Here is a 9991-nt window from a genome sequence, read left to right as displayed (position 1 = left end):
CCAATAAGATCAGCCTCTAGAAGGGCAGACTGCATTTGCTGAAGCTAGTCCTAGATTTGGGTCACACGAAGTAGAAAAGATTGGATAGTATATTTGGTTGAATTCCATGTAAGCATCGATTCCTCATGGTTGTCTACATCAAAATCAGCTGGAACTAGAGAAGGCCGTTGAGGACGTTCAATAGCTCCACAGACCACGTAACATAATCGCTTCTATATAAACCAAGCCTTCATCAAGATAATCCGATCCATGTAACTTATCATAAGTGAATGTGCACGGAGGAGCCATCTGTAGAGAATTTAGAATAGAAGGAGAGAAAAGAAGGTATTTGGAGAGGGAACACAGCCAAACCACAAGCACAAACTGTAGAAAATGAGAGTTCACATGCATAATTCACCAAAATTTGACCAAAACAAGAAGAAAACTGTTGTGAAAAGTAAAAAATAAGCTAAAAACTACATGAAATAGTAAAAACAACCTGATAATGCAGTTGCCTAGCCAGGAGGAGATGTAGAAACACCAAAACGCAGGCTGGAACTGACATACGAGAAATAGAGGGGCTAACGCAGGGTGTATGGATGTTGATGTCAGCAAAAAACCTTGGTAAAATAGGTCGCCTGGTTGGAGCAACAGTCACCCGAGTCATGAAATCAGTAGAGAAAATACAACAGAAGCATAGATGCTGAAATTTGATACCATGTCAGAAGTGGAGCTATCGATGAAGCGTAAACATATACTGTAATAAACTAATGATCACAAGACAAAAGAGAAAAGAAAAGAAAGAGAGAACACAATACAGATGAGAACTCGGATGTATGCTCGGGAAATGGAATCCATATATCAGACACGAGATTGTCGCATACAATAGCGAGTCACTGACTGCGTGGGCATCGGCACTAGCTCCTCTCCTCAACAGAAGATCCACAAGTGACGATGAGTGACTGGCTGGTTGAGGAGGAAGAACCTGAATAAATAGGACAAAAATATGTACTCAAAATGATTTGATCAACCAACAATAAATCCCCAATATGACCATAAAATGCCACAAATAAAAATGCCTAAATATCCTAAATAATGTACCCAGCCTCTGCATGCATAGACTCACACATGAGCTAACATATATGCTAACATCATGCACAACACAGAAGTAGATAGGGTGATAGTGACACATGTGGCGTCACATGAGGCAACTGAGGCAGCACATGTAGACATGTTTATGAGTAGCACACTTGTATGTAATGCCCATTAACTAGTTCGATGATGTGCTGCAAGTCAATGGTAGCACATGGATAATGACACTCAAACAAGAGAGAATACATAGGTAGCCAACTATAGTTGGATCAACGAACAACAACACTTGGCGATCAAAAATCTGACGCGAGTAGGTCAATACAAACATAAATAGGATCAATGTGACAAATCCAAACTTGTAGATCATTAATCACACATTGGCTAGCACTAGCTCCATCACCAAATTGATAGCCCAAATAGTAGACATATGGGCCATTGGTACAAAAGTCTTTTGAGTAATCTAAGCATGCTGTTTGTGCAAAACCCTTGGCAATAAGCCTAGCTTTGTGTTTGTCCAAGGTGCCATTAGCTAGGTATTTGGTCTTATAAACCCACTTCACACATATCACCTTTTGCTGCATCGGATGTGGAACCAACTCCCAAGTTTGATTTTGCTCAGTGAAATCGAGCTCCTTTTGCATAGCACAACGGTAAACATTCTGTGCAAGGGTCTCCTTAATGGTGTAGGCTCAAGATCTTGTAGTATCTTAAACATTTAAGGGCATAGTTCACACAGAGTGAACTACCTTGCTTGGCTGTTAGCTTGCTGATTTGCATGGGCATGTGGGTGTCTTAGGAAAATTAGTAACTCATGATTCTTGCATAACCTGATGAAACCATCAAGGAACAATAGCAAGAAAATCTTATTGTGATGGAGACCAAGATGTCCTTGTACCTGTGAAGCACCTGCTTGGGTAAGGGGCTCTCTCTCATGGGGCAAAGATGCATCCCCCCTCATTAAAAGAAAATGGCTGCCCCTCTATTGGCTCAATACCCCCTAAAGAAACCTGAGGGGACTGGATAGGGGTAGGAATATCAAGTGATGATGAAGGAGCTGGCCAGGGTGGAGGAGCAATAGGAGGAGGGGGGTTAGGAGGGGGAGGGGGAGAGGGAGGAGTTGGAGAGTTGGAGATGAAGGAATGGTGCCAAGAGGTCTCGGGGGGGGGGGGGGGGGGGTCACATGATAGAACATGTAATATACCACATGAGTTCAAAAGAAAGGGTATTTTTATTATGTTGATTGATAGTTTTCCAAAAAAGAAGGGGTTTATAAATGCACCTCATGTAAAATTTACATTAGGGGTCTTTTGTGCGCAGATCAGGTGTTGTATGTGCGAAAAGTGAATGCCAGAAGGTCCCCAAGAACAAAGAACTCTACAAAAGTTTCATGAAAGCAAGAAGAGAGTTTGCACGACATGAGACACCTATACTTGTGTAGAAGCACTTGATAAGGGTGAATGGATTTGTGATGAGATTGTCAGATCAAAGTTGTTGGAGAAATATGTTGTACTCGTCAATAATGCTTTGGTGAACTTGTGTGCCACTTGTGGTGCATTGGGAAAAACACAAGGAGGGAACTTCTTGATTGAGTATAGATGAAGGAGCTCCTATTATCTCTATTAGTACCCACCCTAGGCCATATAGGTCCAGTTTTATTTCATCGTTTTTATTTTGATACATCATTCCCCTCCTCAATATACATCATCCCCCTTTCAATATATAATCCGATGAAAAAAAGGGAGTCATGAAGATGAAATTTGTTGTGACAAAGATATTAATAACATCATTATGTTACTCACAAGACACGCTTAATGGATGTATCCTTTTTCATTCCTCTTCTTTTTATCAAGAAGAGAATATGTGCTATTGAAAGATGCTTCTCAAAGCACCCATTGATGCAAAACTACTTCTTGCAACCCCAAACCATGTACATGGGCTTCTCAGTCTAGAAACCCCTTTTCCCTCTTTCAAGTGTTGCTATCAATCAATCACACAATACTTGGAAGTGACATCACTCATTCGAACCAAGACATGGTCTCCCAAATAGTCACGTACAAATATGACATCACAAGTGACCACGTAATCTACACGCAAAGTATTCACATTGTCTCAACATGAACTCAAAGTTGTTTCCTATTTTGCAACCATGGAACTCTCCCCATATGATCCAATGGTTTTCCAAGCCCAAGGCTAGAAGGCCAAATAACAATCATGTTGCCACTTCTAACCAACAATTGTGTCCTCAATGCTATATCCACTTCCCAAGACCATATTATCAAACGTGCTAGATCCATCCTTATATTTGTTGTATTCAATGGCAATTGAAGTAGGAGATGGGACATGGGATTTTATCCCACCTCCCACTTGTGTAGACACCTCTCATTCCCACTCTAATGACATTGAAAGCAAAGAGTGTTGGCATTCTATCCATCCAAGAGCATGCTAACAACCCCTTGCTTTGATTATAAGCAAATCTACATTCTAACAATCTATCCATCCAAGAACATGCTAACAATCCCTTGCTTTCATCATAAGCAAATCTAAATGCTAACAATCTGTCCAAGAACATGCTAACAACCCCTTGTTTTCATTGTAAGCAAATTTACATGTATCTCACGGTGCTTGATCTTGATGCAATGTGTCATTGCATAGAAAGTTCTTTCAATTAGATATGTGTGTGCCAATATTGCACTGTTTTGGTCCCTCAAATGCTTCAATAGCTTCATACTCGAGGAGCGCTTGAGACCTACCTACGAGAGTACAACAATATAGTGGTTGGATAGCAACAATACAACAATATTAGTAACCAATAATATAACAACAAAAGAATAACAATATAATTGGACCCAATTCAAGGTTATGTGGTGTTCATCTTCCCCTCGGGAGCCCTTCTTCAATATTTGTCATTTTTTCATCAATAGATAGCTTGAAAGAACTCCATTTGCCCTCATCTTATTGCTTTAGACTAAATAAAAATAAAAATAAAACAAAAACAGCAACGAATGTTTTCTGCTTCTTGCGAGAGAGGGATGGGGTTTAGGAAGCCGTGCATTTCTGCTGCGATATACTGGACAAACGGTAACGGAGTGTCGGTAGCCCTAACTGCCTTCCCTGCGCCACCATGAAGATCCAGGAAGTGCAGTCCACAACCAAGAAGCAGCGGGTGGCTTCCTTTACACACACATCGAAGGCCTTGGTTTGAAGGTCGCCTCTCCCATCCCGTTGTTGTTTCTGTTTCCTTATAAACAATACGTTTAGACTGCAAATTGTCATGCTATTATGTCCTGCTTTGGAGTTCTGATCGCAGAGCCAAGCCATAATAGCAACCTTATCACGCAGAAATTATGCACATGGCAGGTTTCACACAGGACATAAACTGTTGTTTTCGTTTCATTGAAACAAACGTTCAAACAAGCATACATGGGTTCAGATTGCAAACTGTAATGCTATTAGCCTTGCGTTTGAGTTCTGATCACAGAGCCAAGCCATTTCACCGATATTATCATATAGGAACTATGCATGGCTAGTTTCCCACACAAGAAAAGACATAAATGTTCAACTATATACAGACATTCAGACTGCAAGTTGTGTCCTGCTTTGGAGTTTTAATCATGTAGCCAAGCCATTGTAACTGTTATCGCGTAAAGATCAGCACATGGCAGGTTTTTGATGCAAGGGACATTGCGTGCATGTTTTGTTCCATGTTGCACTCTTGCGTGCTTGACTATTAGATGGACATAGTAGGTTTCCCACACAATGAATGTTGGGTTCATCTTCCATCCTTGCGTGCTTGGATTACTGACTTGGTTAGCCACATTTTCTCGCCAATGCTTGGTGCTGACATGCTAGTTGGTTTCATGTGTTCTCACAAACTCTTGTATGTCGCATTCTTCTAGTCCAGTTTGTTTTGCATACAAATTTTCTACAATATACAGACAATTACATGTTCATAAGTGGTGCATGGCTTGAGTAACATGGTGTTTGGCTTGATACAAGCATGTGCAAAGTGGCATCAGTATGTTGTCTTGTGCACTTCTATTCAAAAAATTTTCATGTTTTAACAGTCTTAGTCAATCTCATATACCCTTTGCTCAATCAAATGAGTTGTCAGGATGGAGGGCTCAGTTTTTATGCATGTTGGCCCTTGCAAGTCATTTCTTCAGCTTTGATGCATGCTGGCTCTTTTCAAGTTATTTCTTCAATGGTGCATGTCTTGAAGCTCTAAGGACTGGCTACCCATACCTTGTCTGCCGAGGCATTGGGCTTGAAAATTGGGCTCTTAAGTGGTTCAAAAATCGATTTTCATATTTCACTTGAGTGAGGGGGTTTCGATAAGTCATCCGACAACATTTAGTAATGTCTAGAAGTGGTACTCTAACCTACTAGACCCGTTCAATATAAGTTTAATTTCTCAACCTTAATAGATGATGTTGCAATTTGGCCACTGCTGTATTTGTGTCAAGTCTCACCACTTTACTATTGGGTCATTTGCATGCAGTGGTACTTTGTGCAATCAATATGCTCTGTTTACATATAATGCGCTTATGTCTATACTAGTTGCTTGTATTATTGAAAAGCCTGTTTTTTTTTTTGTACTTCTCTTCAAACATCTTTACTTCACATGCCATATGGATGAATTTTATGAAATCTCTTTGTGTAGGCACAACTTAGATCAATTGGTAACTGCAGCAACAACTAACAATTTTGTAACATGTAGTTTAACAAATTTATTGGCCATGTAACTATTGTATCAAAGTCGAATGATGACTGAAGAGGTTGATGTTTCTTACAATCAAGAAGATGGAACAACTCTAGGTATGGGATCAGGTTTTGTTGGCCAAGAATAGGCTAGAGAAGCAACAAGGTTGGTGGTTGATATGATCTGGCGAAGAAAGATGGCTGGACGAGCACTACTTCTTGCTGGTGCTTGAGGCACATGAAAGACTGCTCTTGCTTTGGGAATATCTTAGGACCTTGGAAGCAAGGTGAAGAATTTTTATTTTTGGACATTACAAAGTGGGTTTTCTACGGACTTTGTGTTATGGTAGGATGTTAGGGCTGACAAAATTAGTAAGAGTGCTTGTTAGACTTCTATCTATTGAAAATTTGCTAGGTAGAATTTATGCAGACTTGTTACAAGAACTAGTTATTTGCCAAACCTGTGTTTTGTAGTCAGAGAAGTTAAAGAAAACAAGGTTTGATGGCTTGGAATCCATGTTTCAAAATGTGTTAGTTGTGTCGGAGACTCAAGAGTTGCGTTTTGAGATGGATGGGAGGAAAGTTACATCATGCCTTTGTTAGAGATCATCCCTTGGACACAGGCATTTTTCTCTTTTAGGTTGTGTACATATGTATTTTCCAGCTAGGCAACCATTCGAGAATGTTCCAAATCCGTCAGGGTCAGTTTGAGTGCCACGTCAATAGCATGGTGCCATGTCATCATTTTTGCTATGTCAGCAGTCACACGTGTGATGGGAGATGCTGTTGAAGATGCCATGTGGTAGAAGCTGTCGGACAGTTTTTGGGCATTTTTTAATGCAGTCGGTTGCATTTAATGCAGCCGACCTGATGCTGGGCATTGTTTTTTCCTAGGCTATATATAGTCAGTCTCTTGTACACTCTCATTCATTCATAGGCACTCTTAGGAGATCGTGGAGATCAGATCGTGATCAGGCCTTGCCGTCCTCGAGGTGTGCGCGTGTGGTGACATCATCGAGGAGGAGATACGTAGACATACACATTGTGCCCGTGTACATATTTGCATTCCTTTGTATTCAGCATACTTCCTATAGCAGATCTTCTTGTTGTACTGTCTCTTTCTCTCTCTTCTCTTTGTGTTCACTCTCTCTCTCAGTCTTGGTCCCACACTTCTGCATCGTTGCACTCTGACATGGTATCAGAGCATTGAAGACAGACAGACTGAGTGAAGAACCTACTTGAAGAGGAGATTTCAGCACTACACAAGGCTGCATTTCCAGCGTTCGAGGGCGAGTGGAAGGGCTGCGTATCGGAACAAGGCTGAAGCAAGCATGGGCGCGCGGGGAAGGAGTCTAGTTGGTGAATTTGATGTTGTTTGTTGCTATTGGAAGAGGAGGAAGGCTGCATTTTCGGCCTTCAACTGCAGGTTTTACCTTTTCATCGTCTCCGGTGGCTGAAGAAGGTCCGGGAAGTGGAGGAAAGAACCCTAGCAGGCTACGTCTTCACAGTTAGAGGGGGGCTGATTTTGCGTTTGTGGAGGCATTTGACACGTGATGATGTTGGCCATCTTGGAGTCTTATGATTTGACGGAGCTCATGACGGAGGAGATTGAACGGCCCTCGGTGAGAGATAAGTCCAAACTCTCTACAAATGCTCGTGCGGAGTTGACCAAGGCCCAGTCTCACTGGGACAAATTGAATGCTAGAATTCGTTCTTTTCTTTTTTTGTCTTGTACTACAACCGTGATAGCTCACATCGGGCACTTGACGGTGGCTCGAGAGATATGGCTGGAGCTCAATTAGATGTACAACCGAATAAACCCTGATGAAGAGGGTTTCTTTGGAGGTGCAGATGCGGACCGTGTCCGTGAACAAGTCTTCTTCGGTGCGGGAGCACATCAACAAGCTGAGACAGCTTTAGATGCAGATTCAGAATGCGGGGAAGCCGATTTCCTTCGAAGACATGGCAATCACTTTACTGTTCCAGTTGCCGCCATGATTCGGTGCCTTTTATTCCGCTCTTATTGATCCTTCCATCTGTACACATATGGTCAGTCTGAGGAAGCGATCTTTTGAGGTGCTATGTTTCAAATTATAAGACACATTGGGAGCAGTATTTACCCTTGGTTGCGTTTGCTTACAACACATTGCATAGTTCCTGTAATGAGGACATGTATTTTTGAAACCTCACTTAACATGTGGATTAATTTTAATCACATGATTAAGTAAATGTTGCACATGTGAGGCGTAACTGAGGTTAAAGTAAATATACGAGCTTGGGACCCGAAGAAATCACAGGATGTCAAAGGCAAAAGTTGCTATAAGTTATGCTGCATAGATACTTGGTGGTATTTGGTGCAAGTTGTTGTCATTCATTTGGCCACAAGTGTCAGTTGGTGACGCTAGAGAAGTGGCTTTTAATAGTACCTAATGCCAATCTGATGGCCAAAGATGGTGCAGAGACACTTGGGAATGAAATTTGCTTAGCCAATTTAATTATTGGTTAGTCAGATAAATTTTCAAGGCATTGAAATAATTATTAGATTAATTTTTAGTATTTAAAGACTGAAAATTAATATTTAATTATGAAAAATGCTGGAAAAACCAATTGGAAAGACTGCACTTGTCAAAAATGCCCATGCAAGACTGAAAAACGTCTTTAGAGGCTAATAAGAGGCATTTTTATAAATTCAGCTTGCAAGAGAGAGGGAGGGTAGCTCGCTGGTTTGATTTGCAACCATTGGAATCCCATTGTAAGTCAACTTATTCTTTAATAAAGCTAAACAAATACTGAAAGGGGTGCCAATTTTGGGGCCAATCGGGTGTGCATTGTCCAAGATCAGTAGGTAAGTTTGTATTTTCAGATTTGCATTAATTGTTTGCTGCCCTGATTTAGTTGTAATCAGGGATTTACCACCCATCCACGGAAGGAAGGTTGGTTACAGTTCCACTAGCAAAGCTCCATTTGAGGTGGTTAAGGGTGGCAAGAAGGTACCACCTATCTTGCAAACTAAGGATAAGATCTTTGAGGCTGATTGTTATGTGGAAAACTTGGATGCAGCCTATGCAAAGATCAAGTATGCACGTCAAAGATCATAGGAAAAGCAAAAGAGAGTAGCTGATTGTCACAGATGTGCTTTGCAATTTGTAGAGGGTGATTATGTATTGCTGCATTTTGGAAGGGCAAGGCTGAAAAAGATGAAAGGAAGAGAGAGGTTGTATCCGAAGTTGAGTATGAAATACTATGGGCCCTTCTAAGTGTTGGAGAAGACCATCGATATGGCATATCGGCTGAAATTACCTCCACATTGGCGGATACACAATGCCTTTCATGTTAGTTTGTTAAGGCCTTTTCATGTTGATGTGCTAGAGGATATGTTTGTTGAAATTCAACCTAAGGTTGAGAAGCTGGATGAGATTTTGGTACGTGAGCAGATTTTGGCACATAAAGAAAGAAATGTCAAAGGTAAAGTTTCCAGGAGATACCAAATGGATGGAAGAGAATGACTTGGCAGACCATCCTCAGTTGTTGCAGCTTCCAATGAGTAGTATGTCATCTACATAAAGAATGATAATTAGCAAGTCCCTCCCCTTCATTCTAATGTATGTAGTAGGGGCAGTTGGACTGTTTTTGAACCCTTCGCTAGCCAAATATGCATCAATTTTAGAGTACCATGTACGAGGAGCCTATTTGAGACCATAGAGAGCTTTGTTTAGTTGCATACCATATGCTCTTTCCCCTTAACTACAAACCTTGGAGGTTGTGACACATAAACATCCTCATGCAAATCCCCATTCAAGAATGTTGTCTTAATGTCTAATTGATGTACCTTCCAACTATAATTTGCAGCCATAGCAATTACACATCTCATCGTACTTATACAGAATGTAGGAGCAAAAGTCTCTTCATAATCTATGCTCTCCTTCTATGCATAGCCTTTTGCTACCAATCGTGTTTTGTACTTGTCAATGGTACCGTCAGCCTTGCATTTGAGTTTAAAAACCCATTTTGAGCCCATGGCTTTTTTGCCAAGTGGTAATTCCACAAGATTCCATGTAGGGTTAGTGGCAATAGAGTCTAACTCATCTTGCATGGCCTGCATCCAATGTACATCTTGTTGAGCTTTGTCCAAGAAAGTAGGCTCATCATCATTCAACAGTGAGCTCGTAAATACATGCTCATTACAATTATTTGCTTTTGTAAAATCAGCCAAATGGGCTCC

General features: G+C 41.0%; 1 protein-coding gene across 2 annotated transcripts in view; it reads left to right on the top strand.

Moving 5' to 3' along the window:
- Positions 1-4037: 4037 nt before the first annotated feature.
- The window catches only part of LOC148019881 (Thioredoxin superfamily protein), a 42957-nt gene continuing 37003 nt past the window's right edge, over positions 4038-9991 (top strand). Inside the window, exon 1 of one of the 2 annotated variants that reach the window (XM_087700075.1) lies at positions 4038-4275. The gene's annotated coding sequence lies outside the window, so the exon portion shown is untranslated. The remainder of the gene's footprint in view (positions 4276-9991) is intronic. The other variant, XM_087700074.1, reaches the window with a different exon arrangement.

Source organism: Lygodium microphyllum, chromosome 19 (assembly GCF_053477565.2).
Source record: "Lygodium microphyllum isolate KBCC chromosome 19, Lygodium_microphyllum_v1.1.10, whole genome shotgun sequence".
NCBI classification, from domain to species: Eukaryota; Viridiplantae; Streptophyta; class Polypodiopsida; order Schizaeales; family Lygodiaceae; genus Lygodium; species Lygodium microphyllum.
The sequence above is the reverse complement of the archived record's forward strand: the minus strand, read 5'-3'. Positions and strand labels throughout refer to the sequence as shown.